This window comes from Bos mutus, chromosome 5 (assembly GCF_027580195.1).
Source record: "Bos mutus isolate GX-2022 chromosome 5, NWIPB_WYAK_1.1, whole genome shotgun sequence".
NCBI lineage: Eukaryota > Metazoa > Chordata > Mammalia > Artiodactyla > Bovidae > Bos > Bos mutus.
This window is the reverse complement of record NC_091621.1, coordinates 52,994,174-53,014,670: the sequence shown is the minus strand read 5'-3', so window position 1 is coordinate 53,014,670 and position 20,497 is coordinate 52,994,174. Positions and strand designations below refer to the sequence as shown.

General features: G+C 43.6%; 1 pseudogene; it reads right to left on the bottom strand.

Moving 5' to 3' along the window:
- Positions 1-2,685: 2,685 nt before the first annotated feature.
- Positions 2,686-3,032, bottom strand: LOC102283059 (small ribosomal subunit protein eS26-like; annotated as a pseudogene).
- Between the last annotated feature and the right edge of the window lie 17,465 nt (positions 3,033-20,497).

Here is a 20,497-nt window from a genome sequence, read left to right as displayed (position 1 = left end):
GTCAAAAGCTGAGATATCCCTCCTCCAATCTAAAATTCTCTCATTATGTTCTCTATTTTTTTCTCCTCCTTGACCTTTTCCCACTGATTTTTTCCCTTTCTCTCCAGTGTGTTTCAGTCCAACTTCCTCAGACTAAAAACATCTCCAGCTCTCTTTTATCTGGAAAGTCATCAGCCTGGCTCTCATAATGTCATCCTCTAGCTATTATTATTCCATTTTGCTCTTTCTCTTATTTTCCTTACTTCCTCTCTACTATTTATGTTGAGGCTCATAAAGGCTATCAGACATCAGATATTCAGATCCTAATTATTAATCCTAGTGTGTGTCTGCAACATCTTTGTTGTGAACTTGTTGCTGTGGTTGTTCTTTGCCCAGAAACCTCCCACTAGGGAACCCATCTTCCCTCACACCAACCCTTAGAAACATTGCTCAGGAGAACTGACTCACCCAATTACTTCCACCAGGAATGCGCATGTGATCCAGGCCCTGAGAGAATGCTACCTCAAGACCAACACCATGGGCAGGCACATGATCTAAACCAGACGCAATCAGATTTCTGCCCTGAACTTTCCTCTTAGGGCTCTCATGAGAGATGGAGTCTTTCTCTCGAGACTGTCCTTTCACTGCTGGTGGCCATTTGGTCCGTGATGTGGAAACAGCCTAAGTGATGGAGAAAGATATGGATCCCTCAGGTCATTCTTTGATGTCATAGATACAATTATGTATCAGACTAGGATACTCCTAGACTGTCCCCTACGTGAGTTAAAAAATTTCCTTTTTTTCATGGTGCTTGATTTGTGTTTTAGTTACTTGCAATCAAAAGTGTTAATGCAGTCTTCTACGTGCTTTTATGTGATGGTCAGTCAAGGGCAGCCACAGGAGATCACAAGAAAACCAAATTTATTATACTCATGGGTCTAGACTGGAGTCACTGTTGCCATACAGGGTCACAGGAAAAGCACCAGAATGTGGGTTTTATCTTCAAGCAGAAGACAGGAAAAAGGAGGAAGGCTGAGGCTAGAAATTTTTTGCAGTTTCTAGGGGAAAGTCAAGGCATCCCAGGGTAAACAGTCTTGTTTCTGTGGGCTCCAAAGTATAGTGTCAGTCACTCAGTCATGTCCGACTCTTTGCAACCCCAAGAACTGTAGCCCAGCAGGCTCCTCTGTCTGTGGGAATTCTCCAGGAAAGAACATTGGAGTGGGTTGCCATTTCCTTCTCCAGGAGATCTTCCCAACCCAGGGGTTTAACCCTCATCTCCTGCATTGCAGACAGACTCTTTACCATCTGAACCACCAGAGAAGTCCTAGTCACCTGCCACCTGGCCTAGGATGATTAAGGCAGAGGGATATTGTCTGCTGGGGTGTGAGGCCTGATAGAGGACGGCTCTAATTGGTTTGTTGGTATATCAAAGGTGTGCTCCCAGACAGGTTCTTGGAGCTGCTCAGTCACTAAGTTGTGTTCAACTCTTTGTGACCCCATGGACTGCAGCCTGCAGTGGTTCTTTACCACTTGAGTCACCTGGAAGCCCTTGGCTATCTCTTAAGTTTGCTAGCTCCAGGAGGAACAGTCTATCTCCAGAAAGGCTTTTTAATTTTTTTAAATTCATTTACTTTTTATTGAAGCATAATCGCTTTACAGAACTTTGCTGTTTTCTGTCAAACCTCAGGTGTCAAAATAGCAAATAAACAGAAAATAAAAATATATATGATACCTAAAGTTTCACAGTTTTCAGAGAGCTTTGATATGCTTTGTTTCACTTGATCTGATGGCTTTGCAGGGCAGGATATGTTTGTCTTGTCTTGCTTTTGCTCATGAGTAAATTTCTGGGACTTAGCACATGTTGGACATATGACAATTGCTCAAAAGTATTTGTTGAGTTAAACGAGAAGTATATATGTTATTATTTCTCCCATTTTATAGAACAGGATATGGAAATCAGAGAACTAGTTAGGTCCTAGAGTTGATTTAGAATGGTCTAGATTAGGAACTTCTCTGGCAGTCCAGTGCATAAGACTCTGCCTTCCAATGCAGGGGGCACAGGTTCAATACCTAGTCAGGAAGCTAAGATCTCACATGCCAGCGTGGTTCAGCCAAAAAAGGAGAATGGTCTAAGTTAGACTAGGGTAGCAGGCTATGGTGAAAAGCTAAACTGGGAGTGTAGGACGGACTTGGATTACAATACAGGTGGCGAATTCCATCTTAGCTTTTTTTTTTTTTTTGAGTTCTACAGCAGTTCTTAACTATGTCTCATTAACTTTTGCTCTCTACAATCACTCCATCCACCCAGCAGCCAGAGTGAGCTTTTTAAAGTGTCAAATCAGATCCTATCACTCTTCTGCTGTAAGGTCTTCAGTCGTGGCCCTTTTCTTTCAGAAATAAGAGCTCCAGTCTTCAGTACATAGTGTGGGGTCCTTATGACCTGGCTGGTTCTGCCCATCCTTTGGACTTTTCCTCCTACCCTTCATTTCCTCCTATCCTTCTTGCTGCTCCAGCCCCTGTAGACTTCTTTCCATTCTAGAAAAATACAGTCCTCTCCCAATTCAACGCCTTTGCCTGGAACACTCTCCCTCCTTCGCTCTGTTCTCTCCCTCCTTTGCTCTGTTTTTTTTTTTTTTAAGTATAATTTCCATTTTATTGTCATTTCAGAGAACCCAGTATTTCTTTAATCTTTAAGGACTTGGATTCTTACTTGGGCTTTGGAGGAGGACATGGGGTAGCACCTGGACGTCTAAATCGAGGATACAGGTGTTCAGTCTTTCGGGGCTTCCGAGAGATTCCTGACTACCTTACGATGCATTGCACAATGCATGCAGTAATGGAAGCTTGGGAACACATGGCATCAAAGACACTCGCTTCAAAAATGTCCCTGAAGGCTGCGAGCGCTATGATGTTCTAAATAAAGACTTCTTAGTAAACTTATCCTCGGGCAGGCACCAAGCACAGTTGGTGCAGCGAATAGGCTGCACGTGGCCGAGGCCCTTCTTGGTCCGACCATTATTCTTGTTTTTGGTCATTATTCTTTTCTTGGTCATCTTGGAAGTGCAAAGGCAAGAGAGATCCTCCTTCACTCTTTATCTAGTTAATTCCTCCTCGGTGTTGAATTTTCAGTTCCAACATCGTTTACTCTAGAGGTTTCTGAGCTCTCCTTCCCCACTCTCATTCTAGACCAGGTCTCTTGCTACCCACTCTTTTCCCCGTGTTTTGATTTCATAGCCTCTATCAGCTTGTCATGATTTATTGAGTATAGCCTCTCCAAAAGACCACCAGCATAACCTGTCACTCAAGTAAAACTTAGAAATGTCTCAGAAAGGGGAAGTCAGGAGCTGATATGATAAGAGTTTTGAGGTCTTGACTCAAATGGTTTTAAGGGGATCCAGTTGAGATCAGGCAAAGTTCTTTATTTAATCATTTAGAAGTAGTGAATTGAGAGTGAGCTGGGGGTCTTGAAGCAAGGAGTTATACAGTGAAGAGTTCTGTTATCCTGAGACATTGACTGTTTGAGCAGCTAAAGTTCAGATAAATTGATTTTTTAAGGAAGTTCCTAAAGCAAACAATAAAGATATTTACCAGTGTATAGTCGTAGCTCCCTGGGCAGGAATCACTGGAATAAATCATGCAGTCTTGCTGATGTAGGTGGCCTTAGTTCTGAGTCCCAAGTTACAATGATATGTGTGCAAGCAGTCTCAGTCTTTTTGACATGCCTGTGTCTGTTATCTGCGGCAGTTGTAACTTTACACCAGATGGATATCCATCTCTACCATGGAGTCTATGCTTTGTGAGGGGAGATTGCATATCTGCTTTGCTTACCATTTTATTCCCTATACCAATCAGAAAACCTGGAGCATACAAGGTATTCACCTAATATTTGCTTAATGACTGAGACCTTTGACAAGAGCCTATGGGAGGATGGGATAGAAATCAGAACCTGCATTTGTCTTCACTCCTACATTTGAGTGGCTCTAGTAATGCCAAGTTGGGTGCTGGAAGAACTCATGTAAAGATGAGAAGTTCCACTTTGGGAAATGGAATTTCATCTCTGACAGCAAACACATATCTAGAATTCAGGAAAGGTAAAAGTCAGGGCAATATATGAAAATGTAATGAATTTTGTTGATTCAGAATGGCTTAAAAAGCAAAGTAATGTGGAGCTGTCAGATAACTATCGTTGCTATAAATCTGATTTTATCAGAAAAAAAATCCTTAAAAATCCATTTAGATTGAAAGTCCTCCTCAATCTGGCACGGGCAAGACTAATTAAAATGTACTAGGTTGGAAAGATGATGATAAATAGATACATAACACCTTCTGCGTGCCAGGTACTTTTTCTAAGTGCTTAACCTCCATTAACTCATTAAACCTCATAATAACTCCATGAGGTAAGTGCTAGAATCATCTCCATTTACAGATAAGAGACATAAAGAACTGAGAAAATCTTCTTACAACTATACAAAATAGGACTCCATTAACATAGCTTTCTACACTGGGAAGTTCTTGCCCAAGAAGATAGAACTTGTAAAATATTTGTCTCAAAAACATCCAGAAAATGCATTCCTGTGAAGGCTAGACAGCTCAACTGGGAAAACCAGAGTGCTTATCAAAGAGTTGTTTACTTACCAAGAGTCATTTCAAAACCTACACCTTGCTGAATTCACCAGTCTTAAATTGTGCGTCACACACTTGGTCCAGCCACAAGCAAGTTCCCACACTGGAAATCTCATCTTCACCTTATAAATACCCATCCTTGAAGTTCCACTCTGAGACACCCTAAGATGATGCCAATACAGGGCTCTCCTTCATTGTAATGAGCAGCAAACTCAGCTTTGCTTGAGCAATATATTAATTTGGTGTTCTTTTCAGAGGCCCAGCAGTTAATAGAACAACAAGACTAATGCCTTGTGTCCAGGGCTTTACTAATGTGTTCACTAATTTTGTGTGGAGATGGAAGAAAAACCAGGATTTATTATCCAAATAGATGCCCACTTCATTTGGGTAAAGACAGTTAAGTTTTGAGAAAATTAAGGGCAAAATTCTTTGTATCTGAACCAGAGTTGAGTAGAGCTTTAAACTGCATTAAATAAAATCATAGGGAACTCGGTGCTTTCACTGCCATGGGCCCTGGTTCAATCCCTGGTCAGGGAACAAAGATCCTGCAAGCCATGTGGCCAAAAAAAAAAAAAAAAATTAAAAACAGATATATATATAGTCATAGACTAACAGACAAAAGCAAGATACTTAAGTGAATATAACCAAAAATATCATCAAAACCAGCCAGGTGAGAAGGAAGGTTAGGATGCAGAAGGTCCTATCAGGCACAGAGATGAAAAGCACTTGGCTTTGCATTCAGAAATGAATTTAACTTCTGGCTTCAACACGTAACAGCAATTTGACTTCGGGCAATTAACTTCCCAAACCTCGGCAGCTCACCTATAAAACAGAAATAATGTTCATACCTACATCACAGAGTTAATATGAGAACTGAAAGGGATAGCATATGCCAAGAGTTGGCCATGGTGTAATTGGTGTACGTGCTGCAGTTCATGGGGTCACAAAGAGTCGGACGCGACTGAGCGACCGAACTGAACTGAACTGAACTGATTGTTATTCTTACCATTCACTGCAGGATTTTAGGGCTTGGGAAGAGGGAAGATAAGATCAGTGGTAGACTTGAAGGAAACTGGAGAATTCAAAGAGAAGAAGAAAACTGTCTTGCTGGCTAGGAATTCAGTGTTGGGCTTTTCTGTCATAATCTGGTATTTTTCCGGGAAGACTAGTTACCAAGGCCAGAGGGGTAGTTCCCCAGCGGAACTTTTTCTCTCTTTTTGACATGAAAGCATTGTTTACCTCCCAAGTGGCAGAGTGTAGGACTGTAGCTGAAGTTTGATCTTAAAAGTTTAAGAATTCAGAACCCTGAGAGAGAGAAGGAATCTGTCAATGAGAAACACCTAAACATTTTTGTGTGGCTGGCTGTGCATGAGGTGAGCACTGTGCAAAGGAACAGGAGCTCACTGAGCCAAGACATGTTCTTTTCCAAACTTGCTTTTTCATCAACCATGCAAGTCTTGCCCAGAAGCCCAGATAGGAGGTGTTGGGTGGGTTCAGCGCTTATTGCAGCCACCCCAGCTTTTTGTCTGGCCCCCAAAGATGAATAATCTTGGAAAGGGAGGCCATTTTCTCATGACGAAGAGAACTGTAGAGTCAGTGTTTATTTTGTATTTATCATGAGCCTCTAGGGGCTGCTGCTTTGCCTGCGATACCTTATTGGATCCTTCTCACAAACCTTTGCAGGTATTATCATTCTCGTCATTGAACTCCTACTTGATTTACTTGTGTTTTCTTTAGCTTTGCGAAAGAGCCCCAGGGTCGGGAAAATTCAATGCTTTGTAAGCAGGCAGGAGAGACGTGGTGTGGCGTTTCTCTGAATGTGGAAACAGAAAACAATAGAGAGGATCAATGATCCCAAGTGCAAAGTAGAAGCAGCAGATGGAAAGACGGTAGGTTGAAAAGATAAGAAAGGCTAATGACCCTTATTTTAACAGCGTGGCCTTGAATCGTAATTTCACATGCAGGAAAAAGCCTCTAAATAAAAAGACGAGTTTCGAGGGTGAACTTGAGAATATGAGACTCGAAAGGGTGAATTTCTTTCTGATGCTAATGTGGCCACTTGGAAAACTGGGTGGTTTTCCAGATCCTAAATGAATTCTTGGAATAAGGTTAAAAGGTATGAAACAGAATATTGTATGTATATTTTCAGTCCCACCTTCAGCTTTATATCGTGTGACTTGATTTTAAGTTAATACCATGTCAAGATACAGCCCACATGGGTTTTAATAATCTAAAGTCCATCTCTTATTGCTGTATAAGAGATAGGAGACTGTATAAGAGATATCCTATAAGATAGGAGAGTGATTCACTCCTGTGTTAGTTAATTTCAACCCTTTCTCAGATGCAGTCAAAATAAATCAAAGTTCTTCAAAAGTAACCTAAGGGCAATAGAGCTGTGCCAGTGTTGTGAGATAGACACAGATCCTTTCACAAATGTTCTAACTTGTTGAACTGTGTATTTCCAAGTTTCAAGCTTAAAGAATCCATTATGTAATCTTAAGAGAGGAAACATCATCCCAGAAGAAATGAGATTTGCCAAACTCTTCAAACCTTCTTCAACAACTTAGCAAACATTCCTGAGCTTCTTTTATGGGTGATGCTCTCTGCATGTTTTCATATACACACAGAAATGAGAGAGCATAAGCTGGACAAAAGTTATAACACAAAGTAGGAAACGAGTTAGCATCAAATCTCACTGAGTTTAGAAAAATCAGAGATGGGATTGTTCAATGGAATACCTTAGGGTAGGTGGGGTTTGAATTTTTTCTTGGGTAAGTGGGATGTGGTGGAGGGCAAGCAGTGGGGGTTTGGAATAAGTAGAATGGTTAAAGGGCTTCCCTGGTGGTTCAGATGATAAAGAATCTGCCTGCAATACAGGAAAGTGAAAGTGAAAGTCGCTCAGCCGTGTCCACCTCTTTGCAACCCCATGGACTGTAGCCTACCAGGCTCCTCCATCCATGGGATTTTCCAGGCAAGAGTACTGGAGTGGATTGCCATTTCCTTCTTCAGGAGATCTTCCCAACCCAGGGATCGAACCCAGGTCTCCCACTTTGCAGGCAGATGCTTTACTGTCTGAGCCACCAGGGAAGCTGGAATATAGGAATACAGGAACCTGGGTTCAATCCCTGGGTCAGGAAGATCCCCAGGAAAAGGAAATGGCAACCCACTCCAGTATTCTTGCCTGGAGAATTCCATGGACAGAGGACCCTGGTGAGTTACAGTCCATGGGGTCACAGAGTTGGACATGACTGAGCGACTAATACACACACACACACACAGAATGGTTAATAGCCTACTTTGACTGAAAAGGGGATTATACTGATTAGGGTCCCATGATAGGTCCGGTGCTGTAAGCTTGCTGGTTTGCTTCCTAGAGAGAGCCATTGAATATTAGGTAGAGGAGTGATTTCCTTTGCTGTTAGTAAATAATGTGAAAAGGATCACAAAAGGGCCTAGGATGTCCCTTTGCCCTCCAGACACATCTCTGCCTTCTCCTCCTGCTCTTCTCCCCGGTGGGCAGGCCTGTGGAAGCGATAGGCCCTTACCTCCTGGTTCAGCCACGGAGTGACTAAGGAAGTTAGTGATGCAAGGGAACCTATTTTCTAGGTTCCATCCTTGCAGGGTCATCTCATGCTGCTGCCTCCCATAGAAGAATTGCACACTTCCCCTTGGGTCCTGATAGCCATTTCTTCTTTTCTGGTTGGGTCCAGAGGTGGGGACAGCTTAGCTTGAGTACTATCTTGTTCCTGCTCCCTACAGCCTGCTCACCTTGTTAGTAGTCTTTTTCTTACACTTTCCTCAAGTTGTCCTAAGATGCGTACACTCTCTCTTCCTCACTGAGACCTCCATCAGTCCTGAGGTAGAGACATGCAGGGTACCTGCTCACCCTGATCCCAGGCGGGGTGCCAAGGATCCATGTTCATGCAACAGGGTTCCATGCTCCAGGCCATAGTTCACTCAAAGAATGTTTGGACACCTCACCCAAATTAGTCCAGTCAGATATTCTTCTGGGGAGAATGCCTGAAGGAGTTCTCCATCTGGACTGAAGAGGAGGGGAATGCACGGGTTGTGCTGTGCCATTTCCACCCACCAAGTGGACTGACAAGCTGAGTAAATTGGTCCATAGAGAAATTCACTCACTGAAATCGCGTGAGTTCTGAACGGTTTTGCAGTTTTAGGTTCCAGTCCCTCTTGAGGGCCAGGTAGGTTCTAGTCCTCAGGCCCCATGAGATAACTATTTTTTTTACAATAAACAGCACAGCACCACATCCCACATTCTGTGTGTGCAAACACACACACACACGCCTGCATGCACACAGTTCTTTGTTGGTTTAAATATGTTGCAGTTATTTTCTGTTCACAGAGATTTAATAGAAGACCCAAAACATGTACCCCTCTTAACCACTTACGGAGCTCTTAGTGTGCACCAGACTTCATACGACTTATCTCGTTTAACCCTTCCAACTCCCTGAGAAGGAGTTCTTGTGACTCAGCTCTCTCTTGGGTTAAAAGTTTCCTCTAATAGCTTCAAGCATCCCCAAATATTTTCTTGTGTCACCCAAAGGGGCCCTGGTCACTAGTTCCTGATGGGAGAGGGATTTCCTCATAACACCAACAAACAACACTCCAGCACCAGCTGGGTGTCAATCTGGACTCTATCCACTCTGAGACCGCATCAGTTTCCGTAGGTAAAGGGCTCAGTCCCACAAGACCATGCTCTATTTCAGATGCCAATGGCAAATCCAGATTGTTACTTGTACCTCTGATTGATGGAGTATGAATCAAAGGGTCCCAGGACTCCCTCCTTGGGTTTGATTAATTTGAGGGAGTGGCTCACAAAACTCAGGAAACCCATTTATTCACCAGATAACCAATTTATTACAAAGGATACAACTCAGGACCAGATAGATGAAAGAGACGCCTAGGGCAAGACATGAGGGAAATGTGTGAAGCTATAGTGTCCTCTTCAAGGGCAAAGCTCTCCCCATATCTCTATGTGTTTGCCAGCCCAGAAGCCCTCCCAACCTCACTCTTCTGGGTTTTAGGGAAGCGTCATTACACTGGCATGATGGATTACATCATCGCCATCGATGACTGAACGCAATCTCCAGCTCCCATGCTCCCCGGAGGTTGGGGGCTGGGGCTAAAAGTTCCAACCCTCCAGTCATGCTCAATCCCCTTGGCAGCCAGCCTCCACATTTAGTGCTTACAAAGTTCACCTCATTAACATAAACGCAGTTGTGGTGGAAAGGGGCTTGTTATAAATAAAAAGGCATCTATTCCACCTTTACAGTCCTGAAGTGATTTCCAGAACTGAGGAGAAAAGACTCCCATAACTCCCATTACCCAGGAAATCCCAAGGGTTCTGAAACTGTGAGCCAGGAACCTGGGACAAAGACCAAATATAGATGAGAAATCTATTTTAGTCATTGGAATGACCAGATATATGTTCCTTCTAAATCGCAATATCTCACTCATAGTTTCTTATAAACCAGTCTGTCAGCCTCAGTCACCGCACCGTCTGTTCTGTTCTTTTTCTTCACACACAGATGTCACTGTGAAACAGCATCTACAGTCAAGATCTCAGCTACAGATGCTCCTGAATGCTACTGGTCCTTGGGGTGCCCAGACATCTCTGAGTTTAATGAAGAGACGGGGAGAATGTTTCCTTGCCCTCTGTGTCAACGCATACCTTTAGCATTTCTTTGCATGGCCAGTAAGTAGCTTGTATCTCCTAATGAGAAGCAGGGCTTCCTAATAGCGCACCTGGCGGCACTCATGAACCACAGAAGCTCCTGGGGATATTGGTCCCCTTGGCCCCTGGGGCAGCCCGGTGGGACTGGAGCGACAGAGCTCAAACACCTCCATGTAACCTTGAGCAGTCTTTTTCATCACCCCCCAGTGTGGCCTATAGATACTATCATTTTCTGCACATATTATGACATGAATCTAGCCATCTATACAAACCCAACCACACAAACCTGTGCCAACCACAAAAGGGATAAAAATCCAATCTGGACCAGCTCAACAACAGACACTGTGCCATTACTTGACTGCTTGCCTTTCCTGTTTTCTGGTTTCTCTTCTTTGTTAGGAAATAAAACTTGCATGCAAAGGAAAAGGCAGATTGTGGTGTATGTATGAGTGTGTGGGTGGGTGTATGTATATATTATTAGATATAATATTGTCTATAAAGATCTTCCTTGACTTATGACGGGGTTATATCCTGATAAACCCATCACGAGTTCAAAATACTCAAAGCAAAAATGCATTTTATACCCTAAACATACAGAACATCAGAGTTTAGCCTTACCTACCTTAAAACTCCAGTGTTCTTGCCTGGAGAATCCCAGGGACGGGGGAACGTGGTGGGCTGCCATCTACGCAGTCGCATAGAGTCGGACACGACTGAAGTGACTTAGCAGCAGCAGCAGCAGCAGCAGCAGCTTAAAAAAAAACAAAACTGTAGGGTTACAGTTGGGCAAGATCATCTAACACAAAGCCTATTTTATAATAAAGTGCCAAATATCTTATGGAATTTATTGAATACTGTATTGAAAGGAAAGAATGGTTGTCAGTGTATTGGTCACTTATGATCGCGGGGCTCCCTGGAAGCTGAGCTCACTGCCACTGCACAGCATCATAAAAGAGTTATCGTATTAACAGCCTGGGGAAAGATCAAAATTTGAAATTCAAGGTACAGTTTCTACTGGTGTGTATTGCTTTCACACCATCATAAAAGTTGAAAAGTCATGAGTCAAATCATCATAAGTTAGGGACTGCTTGAACTCTCTTTGTTGTTGTTCAGTCGTGTCCAACTCTTTTGCGACACCATGGACTGTAGCCTGCCAGGCTCCTCTGTTCATGGGATTTCCCAGGCAAGAATTTTGGAGTGCGTTGTCATTTCCTCCTCCAAGGAATCTTCCCTACCTCAGGGATCAAATCCATGTCTCCTGAATAGGCAGGCAGATTCTTTACCACTCAGCCACCAGGGAAGCCCTGAATTCTCATTGCTGCTGCTGCTGCTGCTGCTAAGTTGCTTCAGTCGTGTCCGACTCTGTGCGACCCCATAGACGGCAGCCCACCAGGCTCCCCCATCCCTGGGATTCTCCAGGCAAGAACAATGGAGTGGGTTACCATTTCCTTCTCCAATGCATGAAAGTGAAAAGTGAAAGCGAAGTCGCTCAGTCATGTCCGACTCTTCGTGACCCCATGGACTGCAGCCTACCAGGCTCCTCCGTCCATGGGATTTTCCAGGCAAGAATACTGGAGTGGGTTGCCATTTCCTTCTCCAGAACTCTCATTAGCCAGCCCCAAACACCCTCTTAGAACGACCCCACCCTGACTACTGTGGACTGTTTTGGCCAGCCAGGTCACCTACCTGAGGTCCCATGTTAAGTGACAGCTGAGATTTCAATCTAGGCCCATTTGGCTCCAGAGACATGTGCCTGAGTCTTCATGATTGCCACATCCTTCTTCCTGATGTTGCGTTGATTAGGATGAGAAATTTAACTCTCCGTTTAGAGACCAAGTTCTGGGGCAGCCATGGAAGCGTGCCTCTCAGCACTCCCACAAGAGGGAACTTCATAAGGAGTGGAGTCAGGTGACAGCTTCCAGATGCAACAACTTTGGGGTTTGGTGCAACATTTGAGGCAAGGACACACTCTCTCGGCATAGCTGTGGCCAGCGACTGAGCATGGTAGGGGTACTAGGGCCTGGCCACTTCTGCTTAACTTGGAACTCCTCTTCAGCAAGTCAGTGAGCTGGAGCTCTCCTTTGGGCTAGCCAGGATGGTCTCAGAGCTGCATTATGGTCCAAGGCTCACGGTGCCTGTTGCTTTATCCCTTTACCATACATAAGCATTGCCCCCTGTAGATCTCCTGCCCTCCTAGCTCTGTCTTGGTGTTCCTTCCTAACACAAGCTCCTAGAGAGGTGGGCCCTCCCATATAATTCTATTTATCCTCCACCAGCACCTAGTACATTTTGCACATAATGAGTTTCTTTATTCCTTTTTGTGATGGGGTTTAGGGAGAGGTTAACAAGCAGTTTTACATGGTGGTAATGAGCAGTTTCAATATCTTTTTATACTAGTTCTGGGGAAGCTCTGGACCCATAGTAACACAGGTCAAAGATGCCCCCACCACCTTTTTGGCTGTGCTGCACAACTTCCAGGATCTTAGTTCCCTGACCAGGGTTAAAGCCCCTGACAGTGAAAGCGCCAAATCCTAACCACTGGAAAACCAGGGAATTCCCAAGGATGGCTTTAGAGCATCAGATTCAACTTTAGATTTTGTTTAAATGAGGATTCCTGTGTCCCACGCTCAAAGATTCTGACTCAGAGCCATAGGGAAGGGCTAGAACACCTCATTTTCAGTGAGTATCCCCAGTGGATTCTGAGCCAGAGGTCCTCAGACCATACTTGAGAAGCACGGATTTTGAGACTGACTGCAAGCCTCCAAAGTTCTCCTCTTCTCCCACCGCTACCACATTCAGTGGTGCATGCATCCCTGAGAACTGGGGGGGAACCTTGGCATAGTCTAGAATGAGGGTTTTTCTAACTTCTAAATATGTTCCTGCCTGCATTTAGAAATGAATAGGTCCCCAAGGACTGAAAGGAGATCAAACCAGTCAATCCCAAAGGAAATCAACCCTGAGAATTCATTGGAAGGACTGATGCTGAAGCTAAAGCTCCAGTAGTTTGGCCACCTGATGTGAAGAGCTGACTCACTGGAAAAGACCCTGATGCTGGGAAAGATTGAGGGCAGGAGGAGAAGGGGATGACAGAGGATGAGAGGGTTGGGTGGCATCACCGACTCAGTGGGCATGAATCTGAGCAAACTCTGGGAGATAGTGGAGGACAGGGGAGCCTGGCCTGCTGCAGTTCACGTGGTCACAGAGTCAGACACAACTTAGCTACCGAACAACAATGGCACCAAGAGTAGAGTGTAAAGATTTCCTTGAACCTGGAAGAGACATAAACTGATGCTATTCCCAGCTGACTTCTGGATATGGACTGGGATCATGAAAGGGAAGTACTAGGCTCATCTTCCAGTGTGGATTGCTGGCACGGGAGTCATTATGAAGGTAGCCATTCAGTTTAATCCAACCTTGTCCCTTTGTTATTCAAGCAGAATGTCTTCCGTTCATCTCTTATCTTTCCTACAAGGAAAGTCTCAAATCACTTTCTGACTCCTCCAAGTGCATAGCTGCGTCCCAGACCCCATTGCCCCTTGTATTTTTTTTTTTTAATGAAATATATTACATTTAAGTTACTTACTTTATGTATCCTTTTCACTCACTCACTCACCTGAAAATTATTTGAGAGTGAAGTCCATTTCTTTTTATGTCTTCATTCCAATGCCTAGACTGTGGTAGGAGCTCAATTAATGGGATGGATGGAAAGAGGGAAGGATGGGAGGATGGTAGCAGGGATGAACTCAAGATGACCAGACACCTCCTTGAGACTGCTTCAGTTCACTTCACTTTGCTTCCCATAGGCACATCCAATATCACATTAACTTAAAGATAAATGCTTATGTCACAGAATGTATACACATACATCTCTCCTTTGTGCTTTCAATGGATTTAAATCTACATACTTTTAAAATTATAATTATTACGTATTTCTTTTTGGCTGTGCTGGGTCTTCATTGCTGTATGTGGGCTTTCTCTAACTGCAGGGAGTGGGGGCTACTCTCTAGCTGTGGTGCGTGGGCTTCTCATGGCAGTGACTTCTCTTGTTGCAGAACACGGGCTCTAGAGAATGTGGGTTTCCATAGTTGGGGCATGAAGGCTGAGTAGTGGTAGCACACAGGCCTAGTTGCACCGAGGCATGTGCAATCTTCCTGGACCAGGGATGGAAACCGTGTCCCTTGCATTGGAAGGCAGACCACCAGGGAAGGCCTTAAATCTACTTTAAATGAATTTAAATATATGAGAACATTTTTAAAAAGTAAAAGAAAAGAAAATTTTCTAGTCAAGATGAAAATTTATATTGTAGGAGGCAGTGGGATATAGCAGGCTGTGGAATCCATTATGCTGAGGTTAAAAATCCCACTTTGTGACTTACTGGTTATATAGCTTCAGTATCCTCACATGTAAAATGGGATCCATAATATTTATGTCATAAGAGTTATACAAGCCCAGGCCAAGTCCCCGACACATAGTAAAGGCTCAACAAATATTAATTAGCTTCTTCTTCTTTGGCCAAATCTTAATAGAATCCTTGTACTTGGAGAACAAACCCATGTCGTCACTTTTTAAAAATTTCTAAATGCACACACATAGATTAGATATTCAATAAGTACATGTTAGATGAATGAGGAAATTGTTTCATTGCTTCTAGCTTATTCCAAATTCTAATTTTAGTTCACTGCAGTGTTCAGAAATGAATTTAAAAGCATAGTGACATGACTCAAAAGATTAAGATTTTCTATCCAGAAATCTAGATTTAAATCTTCAGTGGTTGACTTCTGAGTGGAGTGCAAATGTTGGCATTATCTTCTTTATTAGCAATTTGTAAAGAGCTGGGATCTCACACAGCTGCGTGCAGCTCAAAGATGTACCGAGCAAAGAATAAATTTCCTGCCCACGCAAACTCGAGGCAAAAAAACCACAAGCTGTCTTACATTATTCTGACAGCCCAAGCAAGATTTCTTCTTTTTCTCATAAAGAGACTTGACACGATTACAAGAATTTTCCACTAGGTAGAGTTTTTACCTTATGGGATTGGTAAAGCTGATGATATATTTGTCTTAGGAGAGACCAAAGTCTCAAGAGTTACAGAAATGTACAGATCTCACTCTAGCAATTTAGTGAACAAAACATTTCTCCTCCAGGTGATTACTCCTACGAACTGAACTGGGTCTGCTCACAGCCCCTGCTGAGTCACATCTCAGAAGACACCAATACTTTGTCCTCACAGTCGTAGAGGACCCACACTTGTGGCCCAGGTCAAAGTGGGCCACTCCACCTTGAAACTGTGCTGGAGCCGGGTTCTTATTTAAAATGGACAACAAAGGGAAAAGGGGGTTCAACGGGGGGGGGTTCTGCTTACAGGTCTATTTATCAGAACCCATCAGTGTGAAGCACAGACAGGGCTGTAGACATCTAACCCTCTCAATGAAGCTCAGGACTAGGCAAAGACCAAGAAAATTCCTATCTGGGGCATTCATTCTAGAAGAGGCACTTAACATTATTAAGTATTTGTGTATTTATTTTATTTATACCTTCTTTCCAGAAGGAATATAAAACTTATAAGACAACACACAGGATAAGTGGGAACCCTATACAACAGGAAATAGCAATGAAGCCAGAAGTCAGGGGTATAGACAGTACAGCAGTCCCAGTCTTCCTGCCAGCAGTGGCCTGCCAACTCAGCTTACAATTCGTCCCAGCCAATGAAAGATCACTCCAGTGGTTCTCCGTGTCCAAAAGGCAAAAGCACATGAGTTGTTCTGAAACACAGAGCAATTCTTGATACTGAGCCTCCAGGGAGATATTTTCCTCTCTATGCTTCTGAAGGGTGAGAAGTTTTAGTGCATTATACAACCACCCTACCTGCTCCGTACACACTGTCTTGGAGCTCATTCTTCAGGACCCTGTATACACAAAAATAGAAGAATGGGAATCAGATTACTACTTGATTAATAGATGCTCAACCACTTATTATTTTCCCAAGCCAAGGTTGTCTGGTAGAACCACCTTTGGCATGACCTGAAGGCTTGAAGCAGAAGTCAGCTCTCCCCTCTCACACTGGAAATGCACATGTAGGTCAATTTTCGGAGCCTGCCTCCCCTACTACATGAGTATGAGAGAGAGCAGGGCATAATTAACCTGGGAAAGAGAATGTTGTCATCTGTGTGATAAACCACTCCAAACTTGGCGGCACAAACAGTAACGGTTTCTCATGACCATTGTCTCTCATGGCTCTGAGGGTTGAGGCAGTGAAGCGAAGCGTCCTCACACAGCCTCTCCCATGGGTGCAGTCAAGTGGTGGCTGGGGCTGGGATCATCTCAGAGGCTTCCTCACATGTGTGTCTGGTGCTCGATGTTGGCTGTCATTCGAAACTATCCCTGGGACTGTCAGCTGGAAGGTATGTATCAGATGCCCCCAGGGACACTGGACGTTCTCACCCCTTGACATCTGGAATCCAGAGCAAGTGGGGGTGTGTGAGGGGAGAGGTGGGGGGAGGAGGGGAGGTCTGGGTGAAGCTATAGTGTTAAAGTGTTAGTTGCTCAGTCATGTCCGACTCTTCGCGACCCCATGGACTGTAGCTCTGCCAGGCTCCTCTGTCCATGGGATTTCCCAGGCCAGAATACTGGAGTGGGTTGCCATTCCCTCCTCCAGGGGATCTTCCCAACCCAGGGATGGAACCTGGGTCTCCTGCAATTGCAGGCAGATTCTTTACCATCTGAGCTGCCAGGGAAGCCTGGATGAACCTATATCACCTCCTTACTTTCAAACAAACTTTATCTTGGAATAACTTTAGATTTACAGAAAAGTTGCAAACAAAGTCCAAGGGACTCTCAAGAGTCTTCTCCAACACCACAGTTCAAAAGCATCAATTTTTCAGTGCTTAGCTTTCTTCACAGTCCAACACTCACATCCATACATGGCCACTGGAAAAACCATAGCCTTGACTAGAGGGACCTTTGTTGGCCTACAAGGAGATCCAACCAGTCCATTCTAAAGGAGATCAGCCCTGGGTGTTCTTTGGAAGGAATGATGCTAAAGCTGAAACTCCAGTACTTTGGCCACCTCATGCAAAGAGTTGACTCATTGGAAAAGACTCTGATGCTGGGAGGGATTGGGGGCAGGAGGAAAAGGGGATGTCAAAGGATGAGATGGCTGGATGGCATCACTGACTCAATGGACGTGAGTTTGAGTGAACTCCGGGAGTTGGTGATGGACAGGGAGGCCTGGCATGCTGCAATTCATGGGGTCACAAAGAGTCGGACAAGACTGAGCGACTGAACTGAACTGAACCGCAAACAAAGTAGAGAGTATCTATACATGCTTCACCCAGGTTCACTTTCCCCTAATGTTACCATGTTAAAATTCATTAAACTCTAGACTTTATCAGGATTTCACTAATTTTTTTCAATAATGTCCTTAATTTTTTTTTTTCTGTTCCAGGATCCAATCTAGGATCCCACTTTGCATTTATTTTCATGTCTCCTTAGTCTGCTTGGGTCTATGGCAGTTTTGAGGGGTACTAGTCAGTTACTTTGTAGAACACCCCTCAAATTGGATTCATCTGATGTTTTTCTCATGGCTAGACTGAGGGGATGAATTTTTGGAAAAAATACCACAAAGGGGAAGGGCCTTTCCCATGTGTAGGTATACAATATCCATGTGATATCACTGGTGATATTAACTTTTATCACCTGATAAGGTCATATTTGCCATGTTTTACCAGAGCAAAGTTTTTATTTCCCCCTGCCCCCATATTCTATTCTTAGGAAGCAAGTCACTAAGTCTATCCCACTCTCAAAAGGGAGGGTGAGGCTAAACTCCACATCCTGGTGAGGTAGTATCTGCAAGGATCATTTGGAATTCTTTTCTTTGAAATATCTGTCTTTCCTTCCTCACTTACTTATGTCACATATATTTATTTTATACTTTGGATTATAATACTACAAGACTTCTCTGCAGGTCCAGTGACTAACATCCCATGCTCCCAATGCAAGGTGCCCAAGTTTGATCCCTGGTCAGGGAATAAGACCCCACAGGCCACAGTTAAGAGTGCATATGCCACAACCAAAGATCCCACATGCCTCAACGAAGGTTGGAGATCCCGTGTGTCACCACTAAGATCCAGTGCAGCCAAATAAATAAATGAATATATTTTAAAAAATTACTACCATAATACATTACTTTATTGCTCAAATTATTCCAGCTTTCGGCATTGGGAGGTCCTTTAGTTCACCCTTGTGTTCCTTTGACATGCCTTCATTCTTTAATTTTTTTAAGCACTTCCTGGTACTATAAGATGTTTGCAGGATCACTTGGATTTTCCCTATCCTATGCTCTAATTTCTAAAAGAAACCTCAGTTCCTCTCCCTGGAGAATGGTATTGCATTGCTTTTTGTGACCTAGCCTCAAGTCACAGATTCTCTGTCCGCCGACTGAGTGAGGCACAACGTTTCATCCAGGTTCAAAGGGAAAGGGGCCTCAGTGCCGTAGGTTAGCGAGAGAGAGAAAAGGGGATATTGTTAGAAGAGTCTCAGGATGAGATATTTTCTTGGCCATATTTGGAAGATTCAAGCTGTCACAGGGGGTAAGGGCCTCAAAGACTCACAGGAAGTGAGGAAGTCAGCTGTGTGGCCATCTTCGGGAAGAGTGTCCATGCAGAGGAAACAATGAGTGCAAAGGCTTTACAATGAGACCACAGCTGGTTAGAGAAGGGGATGATGAGCAGGGCCATAGAAGATGAGGATGCAGGGTACAGGGCTGAAGATGCTTGGAGAGAAGGAAGGGGTGAACGGCTTGTGTGTGTGCGTGCGTATGGTTAGGAGGTAAGGTTGAAGTTAAGTGAGCTTCTTTGCTGGCCCCAAGAGAGGGAAAGTCCCAGCTTCCATAACCGTTTTCCCAGCTGTGCAGCAGAAAAAGAAGGGGGACCAAAAAGCTACCAGCTGTCACGCATTAACAATGGAGTCAAGGGTCTTTATTACAAATATTTATTACAAATACACGCCACAAATCTCTTAGGCGAGAAGGATAGCATGGTGCTTAAAACTTTAAGCCTGGAGTGAGGCTGAAGTTTAAATCCTAGCTCTTTAGCTGTGTGATTTTCATTAGCTCTTTGAGCTTGTTAGGCAAATTAGTCTCTTTTCTGCATCTCAGTTTCTTCATCTGGAACAAGGTCACAAATTAGGTAACTCCTTGTTTGTGGTGAAGCTTAATGATGTCAGTAAACTGTATGCACAGCTTTGCAATTTAGCATGCCACATACTCTTCTCTCAAAATTCTGTGATTGAGGTTTCTATTTCAGACACGTGTGATCTTCATGGTAGAGCCATGTCAGGTTGCCATCCGTTCTAAAAATGTTATTTTTCAAAATAGTTTATTTCCTTTAATATTGAAATCATTGCATATTCACTGCACAAAAATTAAACTTTTCCTTTATGCTCTAAGCTCTTCTAATAGTTTATAGTTAGAAAACAAAACAACACTTAAAAAACCAGAGAAGGAATCTTGGGTGAATCATTTTGTAAGTAAAGAGTTCTTTCAATTTAGATATTAACTTATCTTTGAAGTTTAATTTTCATAGATAGGTTTTCTTAAGTCATAGGATGCACTTAATGTGTTTTGAGACAATAAAAGCATGACTTTTCAACATTGGTTATTGGCATCTCCTATATGTTTAACACTCATTCGTTCATCAAATAACTATCGCGTTCTTGGTTGCTCAGTCGTGTCTGACTCTTTGCAACCCCATGGATTGCAGCCCGCCAGGGTCCTTGGTCCATGGGATTCTCCAGGCATTCCCTTATTCAAGGGAATCTTCCCAACCTGGGTACCAAACCTGGGTCTCCTGCATTGCAGGCAGATTCTTTACCATCTGATCCACCAGGGAAACACCAACTTTGTTTGAAACCGGGGGATTATGCCATGTGAACAAGCAAATACAGACTATACTCCTAAGGGATTTGGTTGTCTAGTGGGTTTGATGGACAATCAAATAATATCATTCTAATAGGGTTTTTATTTGTAAAAGACAGAAACCAAGTCTGGTTACCATAAAGGGAAGAGGCTGTTTTGGAATGGCGCTGCATAGCCCATAGATACCGTAGGAAACCAGGAGAGAAATCTGCATAGAAAACGGGGATGTTGCTACGGGAGTCTGAGCCCCTGAATCAGGTCAGAGCCCAGTCCAGACATCCCTGCTG